Below are 18,820 nucleotides of genomic sequence, written 5' to 3'. Positions count from 1 at the left end.
TTATATCTGTCAATTTGCATTTTTTTTTACAACAGTTGGTCAATCTAAATCGATAATTAGTATTTCAACTAAATTTAATATATATGGGGTTGTAAATGAGAACATTTTTTGTTGTATGGCTGATATATATGGTTCGGCTCTGCCCCAATACTTCTGGCTTGTAGTGTGTAAGTATCCACAAATACAGTATATACTCAAGCAAAACACCATATATGCCTCCTGTAACAACAGGTATTTTTACGCCTACACTTTCCCCTCAAACAATGATGGTTAGATCAGGCTCCGCCACAGCTGTGCACACTGTGGCTTGATAATAAATGCTGTAAGCAAACACTCACATTGAAGACTCGCACACTGCCTGAGACAAAGTTAAAGGATTCAGCAGTACTGAAATATCTGCTGTACAAAACATGCATTTGGGATTAGGGGGCTCACTAGTAAAATAGTGTCCCCATTTCCCTTAATAAACATTTAATGTAAAACTCTCAGCAATCCCTCCTTTCTCAGCACAGTCTGTTGTGTTCCAGAGTTGCATTTCTGCCACAATCACAGTTGCTTTCAAGATAAATTAAAAAAAAAAAAACCCAAATATGTCAGATGTGATCACTTGGGAAGAACAGCATGTACTGATAACAGACTAATAAAAACTGCAACTGTAGATGATGCAACTACATCATAACCACATCTTTGGATACTGTTTATGTGCATAATATAATTTGTGTATACCTCTGATTTAGCAACAGAGTCCTATTGGTTTTAATATGAAAAATCTATCATTCATGCTTGCTTTAATGAGGCTACTGCATCTTGACCCTGTTTTTAATTGATCGTATTCATAGTACCCAGCTGGAATGAAGTCAAATCAGCGGAGCTTGGCTGAACTAAACTGAACCGAAATAACCTCTTTCGACAGATTAGGCTACGGCCAGCTTGGAGACGACTGCCGAGACAGTCCAGGGCTTCTAGAACTTCTCACTTCACTGTGCTAATTCAAACAAGGGTTTTATTTTTCTATTTGTCAGTGGCTAAACTGTAGCATGGCTGTTAAACCTCTCCCAGACCTAATTAAGAGAGCAATGCTAGCATTCATAGGTGCGCTCGTGCTGCTGGACCAGGGGGAGGAGGGGGGCTTTGCTGATGCCTCTGGCAGCCCAGCCTGGCAGCTTCCAGTCCGTATGGCTGCAATATTAATGACTGCTGAAATTCATAGCCTGCATAGCTGTTTTATAAGTGTAGGTGACAACCTGATTGCATACGGCGCAAGAGTTTTTAATGCAGTGCAACGCAACACATAAGCAAATTGTACTGGTACATAATTAATTTAGGTGTTGTCATACCAAGTGCACCCAAGCTTTTGTTGGAGATTTTTTTTTTTTTTTTTAATATGCCGTTTGGGGAGATTTCCAGGTGTCAGAACATATTTACACTGGTTATGGTGTAGACTGTGAACACTCAATGATGACAGTCTCAAAACAATAACATCAAAACTAGATCTAGCACATTTGCAATATTGCTTTCACAATGGGAATAGTGCAATGAAAAACATTTTAACTCCTGCTGTGAAAAGCAATCAAGAGCACTGTGCATAAGCAGGCTGTGCTTGATGGGATGCTCAAATGTTAATGGATACATTTCTCTTGTATAAAGCCCACTGTTTAAAAATACATGGAGCACAAAGAAATAAAGAAGAACTGTAGGCTTAGTATTAAAGCTAAAAAAAAAAAAAATAAAAATAAAAAAGGAAATATTAATACAGTCTCAGCCTTAAGTAAGGTCTCTATAGATTTCAGAGCTTAGTGAGATGCCCTGCCTGGGGCTTTATATTCTATTAATGTACTGAAAATTTTTCCAGACATGAAAAGTGTATCTGAAAGGAAAAATTGTTTTTTTTAAAAAATCATAATCTCTTTCTCATTACTTGACTGTTAAGATGCATTAGTGCAACGTGGCTCTAAAACATGCTGTTCTTTTCTCCTGTCACCTTGGGCCAGACAACAGTTTCAGCTAGTGAGTAGTGAGAGGGCAAGCTTGCCCCCTTATGGTGTTTCCAAGAAATAAATTTTACCCAGAGTGTACAGTATGAAGCCTCACAAATCAAACTAGTCCACATTCTCCAAAAGCAAACACATTTAAACTGTTGCTTACAGATTAACAGCGGGAGGGTTTTCACTCAACATTTGAGTTAGTGAGCCTGAGTTTAGCTGGGCTAGAGTGATTCACTGCAGCACGTTCTTCTAGAAACCACTGTGGATGAAAGAGGAGAGGAGAGGAGAGGAGAGGAGAGGAGAGGAGAGCCTGAAACCTTAGCAGGGATGCAGATCTTGTGTTGGCTGGAGGTCAGGGCAAAGGGTAGCAGGTACACTGAGTAACCACTGCTGGTGAACATAAAGCATACTAAACAAATTATTGGAGCAATGCAAGCTAAGACAGTGAAGTAACTTCAGGTCAAATGATAATTGCACCTCAGAGAGAGTGACATTTCCTGAAATTCACACAGCCAGGCACTTTGTAAATCCCTCAGTAATTTAATCTCCATAAAAAAAAAAAAAAAAAAAACGATTATGCTGACAGACTTTATGGTACTGTTATGTAAATTTCTACACCAATATGTCAACACAATATAAAAGACGGATATTTTCCATGCTCTGGTGGTTTTGTGGAATCTTATATATATATGTAGGAGTAGTGGAAATCATTGAGAACTATTTTAAGGTTCACATTCCAACTAATTACCTCGCTTTTTCCAAGGTTCACTTTCTAAATCAATAAGGTTTCACTGGACCAAGCATGTCTGCAAGTATCAGTATAATGAAACAGTTTTCTCAGAGCTGGAATGGAATAACCGGATTTCATGCTCTCTGTCTCAAGCCATTCCAGTGTTTCAGTGTTTTCCTAAAGCACCTCCAGCAAAAAGCAAAAGACCATAGCCAAGCTCCATAGCAACAAGGTGGACTAAGGGCAATAAATCACTGCATTGTACATAGCACCGCATATTACCTCTGTGTATGTGGTGTCATTCATGTCAACACTTTTCTCTACAATTAGCCTTGACACTGATGTGATTGTATTCAAAACTGACCTAAGGGCATGGCAGAACCATAACATAGACTTTACAACAACAATAACAAGGAGCAGATTTGTTAGCTTAAATAACAACTGGAGCACAGCCTAATAACCGAGGAGAGAATGGCTCTTATTGTGTCGCTCAATATCTCAATATTCCTCTCAATATTGCACAGCAGGTGAGAGCCATAATCAGGCTATTCCATTACAGGGTCTTGGAATGCTTGCTAATAAAGAATAAATGGACAGATAGTCGCACGACGTGGAGACCTTGTTGAAAAATACAATTTAAGCTGAATTGAAATTGCAAAGATTTTACTTTGCATGGTGGTGTTGGCCATTACAAAAGAGCTCTCCCGTGCCAATTTCCATTGACTCAATCATGAGAGGTAGAGGTGGAAAATGCTGGAATATCTGCCACTGTGTTTTCTCCAGCCCTGCAGTTATAAAGCCTGACAGCTCATCCACAATAGTATTCAGAGAATGGCAAACAAAACTGAGCTAGTGGTCTGTGCTAGATTTACCTTTTTTTATTCACATCACTTCTCAGAAATCCTGCTCTTTGGCAGAGACACAGGAATCAGGCACGCCACTCTATTACGACACATTTCATGATGTAGAGTAAGAAAATTAACGGGCATCTGCAGCATCAGGAAACCGAATATCTGGTATGACAACTGCGTAAATACACAATTACCAAGCGTATATTTTTGGAGACTCTACATCATTCTGATCCTACAGTAAGAAAAAGTCAAGTATTGACTTACAATAAAAGGATTTTCCAGACTAGGAAATCATCTCCAGCTGTTCTGTAAATTGTTATTCACTCTTTCGAAATATGCTCCTCTAACCAGTCAGCCTTGAGTGTTACGATTTCATTGGACCTGTCTCTGGGGACATTATGCTTTCCTCAGACATGTGCTAGTTGCAAATGTGCCATTTCCATTTGTTTGTAAATTTGACTAAAACAGTAGAAAGCCAATCTCTAGTCCATATACATGCACCGGCCACATTGACAAGATCGCCTGTACCCCTGTTTATTCATGCAATTATCCAATCAGCCAATCATGTGGAATCTGAGGAATCTGAGGCTACAGTGAGCACAGATTAACCAAAACTGGCAGACGATGTTATTCTTCCAGTTTTGGTCAGTTGATGTGGTGTTCTGCTGTTGTGCATTCATGTTGTGCATTCTGAGATAATTTTCTGCTCACCACGGTGATAAATAGTGGTTATTTGAGTTACCGTAGACTTCCTGTCAGCTCGAACCTGACAGACCATTCACCTCTGTCCTCTCTTTTCCGGACTGCTGCTTACCAGATGTTTTTGGCATCATTCTGTGTAAATTTTATTGACAGCTATGCATGAAAATCAGCTGTTTCTAAAATACTCAAACCAGTCCATCTCTGAGAACATCTCTGAGATCATCTCTGTGTCACTGAGATCACATTTTTCCCCCATTCTGATGTTTGATGTGAACATTAACTGACACTCTTGACCTGTGTGTGCATAATTTTATGCACTGTGCTGATTTGTAAAGAAATCACACTTAGCCATTCTTGTTATTTTGGGCTCTATGGCTACAGTGACATCTGATGGGTTTTCACCACCACTATGGTATGTGTTCCAGGCTAGTGACTACATAAGTAGTACCTATACATAAAACCAGATGATTGGAAGGTCGAATGAAACTGAAATAAGCCACTCTTGACACACAAACTGCAAGGTATGTAATGAAACAGTCATTTATTAAGGCATCATTGAAGAGATTTATATCTTTCTTCAGTTTAATTTTCAAGGTAACATTACTTTGCTTTGAAAGTCTAATATTCTGTGGACTCAACCATACTAGTGTAACTCAACCTCATAAATATTCACTCGTAGGCTGGGGGAAAACACTAACCTAGCCTTTTCTAGGTAATGGACTTTATAGGTACATCTCAAATTAAGGCAAATAGATGCAGATAGGACTCATCTTCTCTGAAAGTACAGAACATTAAGGCCATTCCACAGTATTCTGCAAAGTAGTCATCAAAGCACTGAGTACTGACTCACTAGTGTGGGATGTCAGTTGAGTGTACTGTGTTTAAGGGTAAAAAATGACTAGTGTTGTTATAAAACTCCAGGCTTATAGGGACTATGCAAGAGTAAGACAATACAACAGAAACCATAAAACCCCTAAAGTCAAGGAATCAATATCCTACAAAGGAGGATGAGCTTATAGCTGTATTTACACGTTTCTAAGAACATATGATACAGCATAAATATTCCAGTCATAGGAAACTGGCAGGAAATTGAATACTACCACATATTGTGTGAAATCTGCCATGGGGAGTGGCGGTGTTCCAATACGCTCTGTTTACCAGAATAACAGCAAGCATAATTTATGACAGCTCAGATTAGACATCTACAATTATTTGTCTTTTTCTCAAATTAATTAATTAGCCAGTCACTTCCTTTATGAAAATGCACATTTATCATTCTCACTAAACTCGCGCGCACACACACACACACACACAATTATTCCCTCTCTCGCTCTCTCTCAGACCTGGCTAGAGTCACTCCTACTCACGTGGATGTTCCTGAGTTTCTTCTTTCCTCTCTCCAGGCGGCTCAGCAGTGTGTCGGGCTCTGTGGGCGTCTGCTGCAGCAGCCTGTCATCCACCGACACACACTTCCTGAGTGCCGCTCTGTCCCCCCACAGCTCTGCACCCAGCTTCGCAGACTCCAAAGGTTTAGGGACACGTTTCACCTGCAAAGCGCCAGCCGCCTCTCCTCGCTCATATTCACGCAGCACTGAGCCTGAAAGAGGAAAACAGACACCTCAGGTGATAAATGACACTCAGAGAAAGGAGGGGTGGGGGGGGTACATCAGAGAGAAGCTCGGGTGAGCATAGGAAACATCCGGAACTATGATAATTATTACTTTCACTCATGGGGAGACTCATAATAAACTAGCTGTCAAAACAACAACTCGACTCATTTCCTGTCTTCGTCCTGATCATTTCTAAGCCACCCTTTAATGATTCAAACTGCATCCCACTACTTCCTTCTCACAATCATTTCATTCTCCTGGGCTTACACCAATAATTGTACTGCAGAGATGAAAGCATGCCTCTGGTGTACAACAAACAAGTGCTACTTCATCTTCCTCCAAGAATATTCCATTAAAGTTAAAGAACAAGAAAAAGACAGAAAATAAAGAGATATGATAAAATACTACATAAAGCCAGCTTACACTGCTCTACGTAGCCAAAGTGGCATAGAGAAAGTACATAAAAGCTGCAGCTTTTGGTGAAAAGGAAAAAAAAAACGGAAAACCATTTTACATACAAAGAAACATGACTTACTATTACTGTCTGTCTTTAATAAAAGCAGTAATTTTTGTTAAACTAAAATACATTTAATACATTTAAAGAAAATGAGATTTTCCTCATGGGAACTATACAAATATTCCAGCCAAGTTTTGTCGCATATTTCATTCCCCAACCCCCCCAACACATCCACACACATGCACACACACACACACACACACACATTTGTCTTATTATCCTGGTGTGGACCTTCCGTTGAAATATTAATCACACAGGTAGATATTGTCCTGCTATGGCATTACAGCCTGTCACACTGCCTGCCCATCTCAGTAACCACAATGAAACCTTTTAACACTTTTAGATTTCAATTAAAAACATTTTTTGTAAAAATAAATAAATAAATAAATAAATAAATAAATAAATAAAAATTAAATAAATTTTAAAAAAAGCACATACACAAACACCCCCACGTACATAGAGTACACACATATACACATACACACACACACACACACACACACACAAGTATCAATACACCTCCAGGTGAGCGGGTGTCTTGTTTCCTCATATTCATTCCCACCAGCTGCAAAACTGCAGTAGATCAAGTTCATCCTTGTGATTATCTAGTCAGCTAGTACTGAGTCACTGGAAGCCACAGAGTGTCTAATCAGCTCAGCAATTAAAACTTCATGAGAATTATGCATGTATTGTCTTCTGGAGAAAAGCTGTTATGGGAACAGGAATGACCTCTGAGACAGAACTCAGTCATGTGACACTGCAGTAATTGAGAAAAAGAAAGCTAAAGTAGAAACTAAGCAGATTCACTACACAATGAAGCTCAGATGTGGCATTACTGGCATTTGTTAGTCCACTTTCCTACGGCTTGTGTATGAACATTCCTTTTTTACTGCCTCTTTGTACTTTTGTTCAGTGCTGGGAACAGTGCCAGCACGGGAGGCTTGTGGCATCACAGTCATACTTTACAGAACATGTTTGGAGCGTCTCTCCTGTAGTTCATCGCTATGGTGACTTTGATGGCGATGACGGTGGGGGAAAGAGACAGAGCCGTGGATCCATATCATGTGTCCCATTGTTCTGGATCAAGTTGCCTCGCTGGAGTAGGATTCCTGTTGAGAACTAGTATACAGAGCTGTGTCATTATTTTCTCATTATGAACATGCATCTTCTCTCACCATCTGGGTTGTTGGATTAACCGTATGCAGTTCTGTACTTTTGTTTCAGACACAAATGGCACTTCATTCTTCAGCTTCATTTTTATTTGTCATAATCTTCATTTTAATGTGTATTTTATGTTTGTGCCACATTACTCAAAACTGGATCTAGCAGTATTGTGTCATTTAAAACTACAGTGCGTAGAATTCTGTGATTATTCACAGATAATATGTGAATATAAAGTAAAAGAATACTTTATAATATGGTGTTCCTAAGCTGGGTGAATTGCCCTGACAATTCTGTAATAGTGATTCACAGTCAGCACTGTCTTGGGGTCTGAGGTATGGGCTCAGATGTCATCATGCCCCAAGTTAAGGCTCAAAAGACGTCTGAGTACAAAATGACAGTCCGCCAATCAAGTGAAAGAAAGAGAAAGTGGGCGTCAATATATTCAATAAAAATGGGTTTAAGAGAGGAAATCTCATTCTTTTCTTACTGAACAGGTAGGGCATTTATTTGCTTTCTAGTTTGGTGGAAAGCTAATGAATGATGGTCTGCTGATTTATCCTCATTGTGGAATATGCATCCTTTCCCAGTCGCAAAGTTGTATTCGCTAAAGAGATAATGATAGCCAAAACGTGAATAATAAGTATTTTGGTGTTTTTCTGTGTATTTAGTATTCAAACACAGTTCTGTGTGTCATCATCAGTATCTGATGTCCGATATACCATCCACCAGTCTATGAGTTTAAGCGAGCAGATGTGATCGTTTTGATCATTGTAATTTGAGTATTGAACTTTAGCTAGGTAACTACCGCTAGCACGATAGTTTACAACCAACAGCCCCAGAGATGGGTACAGCCTCAGGGAAAGTCCCTATATACACACAGTGAGATTACCATTTTTAACCCTTCAACCAGAGCTATTTAGGTGACTAGAACATTCTGTAGAAAATGTGCTGTTGATGATACCACAGAATGAACCCAGTTACACCTCGGCAATACACAGGCACTACTGCTTGATCAGGCAGTCACGGTGAGAGCTAACTAGCTGACAGTAGCTAAAATACAAGCTATTGTTGAAAGTATTGCTTATTTTTATAACACTCATTAAATGTGCCAGTAATGTTGATGATCACAATACAGTTTTTTATAATAATACCCCTTTTGTCATACCAATCTGTAGCAGATTATGTATATCCTTGTGAACAGTTGGACCGCGTCCCAAACCTAAGAGTACTGTACTAAATAGTACGCCAGTATACAGCGTCTTTGAATAGTGTATAGTGTATCTACGGAGTTCTCACTTTTTAGAAAACACAGCCTTGAATTGCTATTAAATGTGTGTTAAATGACACAGTAGAGTAAGTAGAGGACCACTGTCCCTGGTTCGTTCTTGAGCTCTGGTTAGCGCCTGTGTGACATTTCTGTGCATGTTCTCCTCGTGTCCACATGTGTTTCCACATCCACTCTCACCTCCCAAAAACATGCCAGTAGATGGACTGGCTAAAACAAATTGCCCCTAGGTGTATGAGTGTATGAAAGTGTGTACGTTGTGCCCTGCCATGGACTGGTGTCCTATCGAGGGTGTTTTTACATCACACACCCAGTGTTCCTGGGATAAGTTCTGCATCCACCATGACCCTGACCAGCATAAAGCAGTTACTAAAAGGAAGTGAGTGCAATAGTACTTTTCAATAGAGAGCAAAATTCCAAAATCTTACATCAAATAGCTTTAATACCTTAACATGCTCTTTGCTATCTATCCTTGAATTAATCAGGTTCTGACCAACATACTCAAAATAGTCGTGTCACTGACAACTGACCAAATGTTTACCTGTTTAAGATCTGCCCTGTCCTCAGACACTTGTGCTTCAACTCTTGCAGACTCCATATACCGAAATCAATATATACCAATATACAATATAATTTAATATCAAGCACCTACAGCTCTAACTGAGCCACATAACTGCTTGGAAATTACTTGACACATGCAAACATTATTGGACTAAAATGCCCTATGGCAGATGCACTATTCTATATTATATTACACTGAATGATCATGTGCTTTCACATTACATATAAAAATCTTTGTGGTGAGTTCAATGGTGTGTTTCTAATGAAAATAATCATTCCTCAAAGATTAAATGATCCATAAACTAATACCACAAGCCTAAAAGGTGATTCTATGAAGAAGCCTTTGTTCATCCTGTCTCTGTCTACCCAATGCAGCCAAGATAAAGTAAGCACAATTTAACCACAAACTCACTTACTATGTGTCCAAAAGTCCAAAACATATTCTAATAAAGCACATGTAATTCTTCTGAGCTTCATTGTTATCATTATCCTCATCATATTCATCATCATCCCAAAGAGACCATAAAGAAGGTGCTTTATAGCTGCCTGCCTACTCATACAATAAGCATCAGCTGTTCACATCCTGCTGTTCAGTAAGCTATTAAGAATGCTCCTCTCACTTACACCCCAGGGCTTTAGCCTAATGTAGAAAAGCAAACAGATGAAAAGAATCACACAAAGATATGAACGGATGGTAGTATTAAATAGGTATTACTGTATGACTAATAATCCGGAACATGGTGCAATAATATCAGCTAATACAGAAACATCATATAAACAATTTATACACTTGAAAAAGACCAAACCCCCAAAATCTCATAAGGATGTGAGCATTCTGGCAACAGAGTTTGCCAACTGCAAATTCTGAGAACAAATAAATGTATTCATTGGCAAATTGTGGCAAAGATTCTGGCAAAGAACAGAAATAAACTGATACCCTGGCCTTAAGTCTGCCCCTCCTATAATAATTGTATTATTATGGATTCACCTCATTGAACACTGTTAAATTGCAGGAGATTAAAAACAAGGTGTCTGCAGCTATTCTACTTGATGCTGTGGGTGTGTGTGGTTAATCATGCCTGCACAGCATGAATGATAAAAGACATTTTTATAGTGGAATGTATGCCAGAGGAAGGAGCAGCAGGCCATCTACTGCCCTGCAGCATTTCCCTGTGCCGACATGATTAAAAGGAACTCAAGAGTTCCATTTAGAGAGTTGTGAGATGAGAAATTAAATAGTTCAGTCTGAAACCATCTCTTCAGGAATGTTAACACAGCCTTCCACCCTTTCCTGTGCACAAGCACAAATGCTACAGTGCCCTCTACAGAATAAGTAGAGAATGTGAATGAAAAAAGAACTCGACACTCATTGGCCTGAAAATCTAATCTAGCTGAAATCAGTCCCAATATCTACTGATATTACATACCGTGGAATCCTAAAGGTGCTTTATACTGTAAGAGGAGTGGAACTGAGCCTTGGAGCTCTGTCTCTGATGTATTGCATCTGCTGGCAGTGTAAGCATCAATACAGGAGGCAGATCTGGAAGGATCTCTCAGAGCAGTATTGGTCCAGCCTTCAGACACTCATTTGTCCTGCCTGTCCACTGGAATCATGTATGCAGTGGCTTTACTGTAAGAGGTCTGACACAGCCGGCATTACATTCCCATTTACAGCATGCCAATGACATCCAATCCTCTTTCATGGGGTTCACAAGTGTGTCACTGCAGCAGCTATATTGCTAATTACAGAGGATTAAATCAGTTTTGAATGCATTTAATTAATGTGTATTATTTACTATCAGTATATATAAGAAAAAAGAGAACATAATTGGGTTTATAACATTGCCAACACTCACAGCATCATTCCTATCATGAGATAAACCTGAAATTTTTATGCTTACACAAACAACCAAACCTGACTTGTAATGAAAATTCCAACACACTCTGACGTTGAATCCTATGTTTTGTCTGTCATTTCAAGCTGGAAATCATCAATAACCTTCTTTTCAGTTTAACACCTAGCCATTGATCTGTAATCAATGCTGAAATATAATAGTGAAATGCAATAGAATTGAGAAGAGAAGAGAATCTATATACCATATAGAACTGAATAAATGCATTAGTGAATAAAATAATAACCTGATATATTAGCCAGTACATGGACAGCTGGAAAAATGAGATGGTAAAGGAACATTGGGATAAACTAATAATTTCTGACAACCTAAACCACTCTACACTGGCTTCACACAGTGGTTATCAGATCCTGATTATATCTTAAAACCTTCACACTGAGCCACAAATCCCAAAGAGGATGTAGTAGTTCAACTCCCACCTACTGCATTACATTACACAGAGTAGCAAGAGATCCAATAGCCACAGGCCTCCTTCATAAAATGCTGATTCTAATGCTAATTCAGTATGTCTACAGTGTTAAAGCTCTCTCAGAAAACCCAGATCGCATAACAACAACATTTAACATAAGTATAAAATGAGTATAAAAAAGCTGCAGGGCTGTGGTGATCCTGGTGAGGGAACGCAATGTTCTAGGTATAAATAATAATAATAATAATTACATAATGAATTACATTACGGCAGCATTTTTTTTTGCATCAATGACCACATGTACAGTATAGACTACAATGTATGTACTAGAACCTCCATTACAGTTATGTTCTCCACCCATGCACTGTCAGCATTGTTTATTGCACTGACAGTCACTTCCTGCCTCACTGCTCCACCCATAATGAGAGTGATAACAGCTCTCTCTGCTGAACAAGTGGAGGCGACCGATTTGCTTTCGGCCCATTGCCGCTAGCCGCTGTTGTTTCAGTTGACAGCTTCTTGATAAATGAATCGCTCATTAAGCCATCAGCAAGCTTTGACACAGCAATTGTTACAGCACTAATTAACGTCTGCAGGTGGCTGCTGCAAGTACAGTGTGCAATTAGGAGCCATTTCCTCGTCCAACTAAGGCACTAATGACAGGGTCACCTCTGCTGATAGGGAGTTTAACTGCATGCAGTCTTGGCCTGGTTTCCACCATGCTATAATAAAGCTGCTGGTACACACCTCCACAAAGGCTTGACATGCATGTCTTCGCAAACATGCCATGCATAAATCTCCACATCATTTGTGGACTTATTATAAGCAGTTTTCTCCCTGTTTGCACAGTTGAGGACACTGCCAGGAGATTCCAGTCTAGAAGTCAACATCCCAGTTTATCTAAAGTCTCTTTCCTCTTACACACAAATGCACATATATTTATTCAGCATACTTGGTGCCCTAGGCAAGCTTCACCCCTTTTCCCTTATCTCCATCTCCCCAGACTTCCTTGTTTCTGTGACCTTGTTTCCCTCTCACACACTACTTCTTCACTGCATTTACAAGTTTCAGATCAGTGGCCATAATAATCAAATATATTTCTTTAATTAGTTGTAGCAGTTCAGCAGCAGGTACATACATTTTTTTCACTGCACAAGTAGTTTTATTATTTATTTGCATTTGATGATACATCGTATTTTAATGTTTATTTATTATATTAATTTCATCATAATACAAAATATAACAATTATAATATTTATTTATTTATTTGTGATATGATAATAATCATTGTATGATAATATCATCATTTATATTCTCACAATCGTCATTTTTTTATGTGTGTTAATTAATATTGTGTTATATGCACTACCTGTCAAAAGTTTAGACACTCACTCTTTATTTATTTTTTCTCCACATTTTAGAATAATACTAAAGTCATCAAAACTCTGAAATAACACAAATGGGTCTGTGGGAATTGTGTTGTGATAAAAAATCCAAAATAAATCAAAAGAATTTTCTATTTTAGCATCTTCAAAGTAGACACCCTTTTTGCCTAGAATTTCCAGAAATGTATTCTTGGCATTTTCTCAACCGATTTCTTGAGGAATCCCCCTGAGGTGGAATTAAAGGAGTTCCCACCTATCCTCGACACTTATTGGCTGCTTTTCAGAATATTTCCCTCCGAGTCATCCATTAAAAAATATATATATTTTTTGTAAATTAAATGTTAGTTTTCTAATGAAATGAATACGTTGGCACAATGATATTTTTGTCTACAACACTGATTTCAATCATTTAATCATAAACCTTCAGACCAAAAGGTTTTTAAGATCATGAGAAACATTTCAGTCAAGTGTCTCCAAATTTTGGACTGGTAGTGTAAATCGAGGACCAGCACTGTAACTTTTTAATTCCACTCCACTCTCAAATTTGCCTTCTTTTAACTCAGTGGTTTGTAATCAGTGAGCTGTAGCCCCCTAGTGGGTGATGGTGATACTGCAGGTTTGGCCATCAATATTGATCTATACTTTTTCAAGAGTCAAGATTTTTATTTGTCACATACACAATTATATACAGTATATAACTTGTAGTGAAATAAAAAAAATGCTAATACACTCATATGAGGTTTATATATAGACAATAAGGTTATTATTTGAGTCTGGTAAAGGCTTCTGGATATTATGGGTGTGAATAAAATCTCTGAGTAAAACACAGGCTCAAATTTAGATTTGTGAAAAGTTGATTGGACAGGTCTTTCCCCAGTCTAATTTATTTTTTAGGGTTGAGTACAATGAAAAAAGGAGTACACATCAAGATATAAACATAGGTTTACTAACAAACTGGCAGCAAAATAGAAGTGTTTCATAAAAATAAAAAAACTAAAATTAAAAACTGAGCTTGACGATACTATTATTTGATATGTAAATAACAAGCGAAACTCAACGCCAACAGCGTTGATGCGGAAGCCTCCGCTGCCAACAAGTTTAGTCCTTCTTGTTACTAGCTTTAATGCCGGAAATATATTTGAAATATACTTCAAACAGGAAGGAAGCTATTGAAGAAAACCTATTTCAGACATCTGACGTCGTAATGACCTTGACCCTGTTTGGATTGATTCCAAAATCTTGTCAGTTTATCTCCTGGTGAAAATTATAAATTCATATAATCCTACAAACATTCAAGAACTCGTTCTTGGGATAAATGAATTTCGGATGGACACACTACCAGAAAACAGAAGACAGACTCCTAGATGTAGAGGCATAATAAAAACTATTTGCTTCTGAAAAGGAGAAAACATCAATTCTACCTTAAATTCACCCGAGTGATACAGCTGTTCTTATAAATTTACATACCTCTTGCAGAATCTGCTAAATTAAAAGCTATTTCACATAACAGATGTTTACATATAGTCCATAATTCACAATAATAAATGAATTTACACAAATGAACCCATTCAAAAGTTTACATACCCTTAATTCATAATACTGTGTGTCATTACCTGGATGATCACAGACAGTTTTTATGTTTTGTGATAGTTGTTCATGAGTCCTGCACATTCCTTGCTTTTCCAGCGTTTTCTGCATAATTGACCCCTTTCCAACAGTGGCTATATGATGTTGAGATCCGTCTTTTCACACTGAGGACAACTGAGGGACTCGTACACAACTACTGTATTACAAAAGGTGCAAATACTCACTGATGCTCAAGAAAGCAGCATGATATATTAAGAGCCAGGGGGGTGTACACTTTTGAACTTGATGATCATTGTAATTGATTGTTCATTGTTCATTGTTATTAAATTATATTGCTTATTTTGTCTTAAATTATATTTTTTATTATATAGTTATTTTTTTTTAATTTAGTACCACCCTTCAGAAGCTCCATAAAATATTTACATGTTTCCCAGAAGACAAAATAATATCAATTTACAAAGATCATCCAGTTGGAAATGGGTCAAATATGCAGAAAATGCTGGAAAAGCAAAGAATGTGCAGGACCTGGAGGATTTTTCTGAAGAACAGTGGGCAGTTTAACTGCTCAGGACAAACAAGGGACTCATGAACAACTATTACAAAACATAAAAACAGTCACTGATCATTGAGGTAACGACACAGTATTAAGAACCAAGGGTGTGTAAACTTTTGAATGGGTTCATTTGTATAAATTAATTATTATTGTGTGTTGTGGAGTACATGTAAACATCTGTTATGTGAAATAGCTTATTAAGGGCAGGACTAAACAAAAAACTAAATTTTTATGATCCCTATGATTTATATTTTGCAGGTTCTGCAAGGGGTATGTAAATTTATGAGCACAATTGTATCTCAGAAAAATAACATACTCTGACAAAATTAAAATTATGTCAGCATATTGCCCAGTCCTATTCTTTTCTTACTATTTGCAATTAGGTTCGGTTCCAATCTGCTGTGGGCTGCCTGAATTTTTATTGCCAGTTGTGCGAGATTGTAAATAAATGTGTTTACATATTTCAGTTAATCAGTAGTGTATCCATCATGTTAGTTTGTCTAAAATTGGCCGAGTTGACACAGATGGACAGACTGCAGTCGTACACGGCTGGAGGGATGGGAGCCGAGTTTATAACTGGCACCATTAATAACCGTTATATAATATAATCAGATACCATTGTTAATAATATTTAAGTGTCTAAACTAATAGTATAACCAAGATAGTCCATCTAACTGCAAAAGACACAGTAAAGACTGAAAGAGTTTTGATGGGAAACATGTATTTCTAAAATGGGTTTTGGGTTTCTAATAGTTGTGGCATACCTGAAGCATTCCAGTGCAGCCCTCCGGGGCTGGCAGCAAGACGCCGGCGTTTCCTTACACACACACTGTCCTGACAGGAGTGTGTGCCTGGCTTCAGAGCTGGAGTGGAGGAGGTCTGCCGGGCAACAGGGGACTGAGGGGTCACAGACACTGGCACCGTGGGGGAAGGTGGCACATGACAGTTTTCCCTTTCTGGGGAGTGGTTCAGATAGATAGACTTCCTCTCAGGGGGTCTGCTGGAGAAATATCATTTATGTGATTTTAGTCATTCTACTATGGAATATAATGGTAGCTGCCTTGATAGAAAAGTGTAATGTGTAAGCAGTGATAAGAAGGCCTATTATGCATTTTAGCTATCATATTATACAAATGAAAATTCTGATTAAAAATGAGATTTTCCCACAACACCCAACATCTATGCCAACCAAGCCACTCTAAAACCACGATGAAAAGATACTTTAAATCATCACTCAGAAATTCCACACAAATTAAGTTAAAAACCTAATGAGTTTTTACATTTCAGTCCAATCTTCAAACTTCATCAAGGTAGAAACCACATTCACTATCATCCTTATAATAAGGTTAAACTCAAATGAAATAATGCAGACTACAGTTCTGCCTGTGTAATGTACCTGCTAACTGGAAGTGTATAACTTTGGCTTTTCCATGATCCTCTCTTGTATGACTTCTTCCTTTTTCTTCTGAGTAAAAACCCGACCAGACGCTCCACTGTCAACATGCTGCTCGTGTAGCTGCAAATCCTTCACTCATCACCTCATGAAACTTAGCTTATGAAGATTTCTCACAACACTCGTCCATATAATCTATGTTCGTCATCTGTATGTGGTGCCAGCACGTTTATCAAGAACTCCCTGTGTAGTATAGTGACAGTTAAAACACAGGGTGGTAAAAAGCCCCTGGTTAAAAGCAGCAGTAGTGCTCTCTTGTGTTCAACGTCCATCATAAATATTGAATTTCACCTGCAGGTAAAGTGTGCCAAAAAAAGAACAGACAAAAGCCACGTCCGTCAATCAAGAGTCAAGTGTTGCGTATATCTGATCGTGAGTGAGCCGGTTCCCGATTGCCTAAAGCGAGATATGAGAGGTTTCCACAGTACACTTTTGTTTCCATTAAGAGATGTAATACCACCTATACAGTAGGCTATTCTTTCCACTGTATCCAGTAAACAGCTCAGCAGTGGTCTCCTAGAATTATGATTTCTCTTTTAATTCTCTTTGCCCTTCCAAAAGACCTCAACATGATTTTGTGGAAGAGTTGCTTAGATTCCTGAAACCGATATCCTTTGTTTAGAGTACACTCCTCCAGTCACTAAAAACTGGCAAAGTTGTCATTTGAAAGGGAAAGCATTATATGGCATGTTCATAGGTAATTTCTGCATATCAGTGCACAAACAAAGCTACCATAAACAGGAAATTATCATGTTAAGCACATAATGAACCGCTTATCTTAGCTGCTATGAGCACATTAAAGCAGTGTTTACCCTCTGATATATTCTGAATTTCAAAATAGCACTATTACTAAAAATACATACCGAGTTGCTTTACGTCAAAAGATGTCTGCATTTTTTTTCTTTGCAACACTAATTCTGAGATATATCGATTTGTGATCAAATATAAAGGGGGAAAAAAAGACTGATAATGAACAACATATCTCTTACTTAGAGCATACTGATTACTGATTACTACTATATTTGGTATCCTTATCACTAACCATTCACTTATGTAGTATCACTGAGGCTTAGGACAGTGATGTCTGTTAATCTGTCTTGAGACTATCTGTAATGTGAAAATACATTCATTTATCATTCATTCATCTTAAGTAACCATGTTACCCTGATCAGGGCTGCGGTGGATCTGGAGCCTATCCCAGGAACACTTGCAACAAGGCAGGAATACACCCTGGGGTGGCAGTCCATCGTAGGGCACCACACACACAAACACACACATTCTCTCTGGATGATTAGAATTTCCTCCTTTCCTTTGAGAACTAGCTGATCTATAATAGCGGTTCGACAACAGCACACAATTTGCTCAGAAATGACACACACTAACACATAGTGCATCACTATGTTGAATTCCACCATATCAGTACTACTCAAAATACCTTTGACACTATAGGAGTCATGATGATGTTTCGCATCCAACAAAAAAGTCAAACTGCCCCTGAATTCTGAATGACACCTAGTGGACACACATAATACTGTACCAAAGTATCTGCAGGATGGATATTGTGTTTGTTCTTTAAAACCAATAAATTCAGTGACCATGCACAACGCAATGCCCTTCATAAATCATTGCAAAGAGGTAAATTATATGAACAGAAAACAAAATATAGGGAAGAAACAGAGCAGAAAAGTAAACCGAAGTAGAAATCCAAAGCTCATTCAGTCTTGCTAGGTACCAGTGGACAGCTTGACAACATCCTCTGCCATGAAAACATAAAATGTGTACGTTCTGTAGGTCCTTTACCTGGTTTCAGCTTCTCCAGAGTCACTATCAGTAGACAGTGGTGAGGCAGAGCAGGTAGAGTCCAAGCTCCTGGGCAGCAATGTTGATGGCATACACAGCCATGACTCCAGATCCATGAACTTTGAGTAACTCAGCATCTCTAAAACACTGCATACATCATTTAAAATAATGCTCAAATAAATCTCTAAACAAGTGGTGGTTGGTGACATGCTTGATGTGCTGTTGGCCTGTTTCCCTTAGACCAAAATCATCAATATCAAGATTTAACCTAAATGTGAACATTTCTTAAGTGAAAAGTAATGCCTGGCTTACACT

At 38.3% G+C, this 18,820-nt stretch overlaps 1 protein-coding gene across 1 annotated transcript in view; it reads right to left on the bottom strand.

The window, feature by feature from the left end:
* The window catches only part of ankfn1 (ankyrin repeat and fibronectin type III domain containing 1), a 56,690-nt gene extending 40,592 nt beyond the window's left edge, over window positions 1-16,098 (bottom strand). The window contains exons 1-2 of the mRNA XM_053639561.1: window positions 16,017-16,098; window positions 5,636-5,865 (exon numbers count right to left, since the gene is read on the bottom strand). The gene's annotated coding sequence lies outside the window, so the exon portion shown is untranslated. The remainder of the gene's footprint in view (window positions 1-5,635; window positions 5,866-16,016) is intronic.
* Window positions 16,099-18,820: the final 2,722 nt, after the last annotated feature.

The sequence above is a fragment of the Ictalurus furcatus genome, chromosome 13 (assembly GCF_023375685.1).
Source record: "Ictalurus furcatus strain D&B chromosome 13, Billie_1.0, whole genome shotgun sequence".
In the NCBI taxonomy this organism is placed as follows: Eukaryota; Metazoa; Chordata; class Actinopteri; order Siluriformes; family Ictaluridae; genus Ictalurus; species Ictalurus furcatus.
Note: the sequence above shows the minus strand (reverse complement) of the source record. Positions and strands in the feature narration are given on the sequence as shown.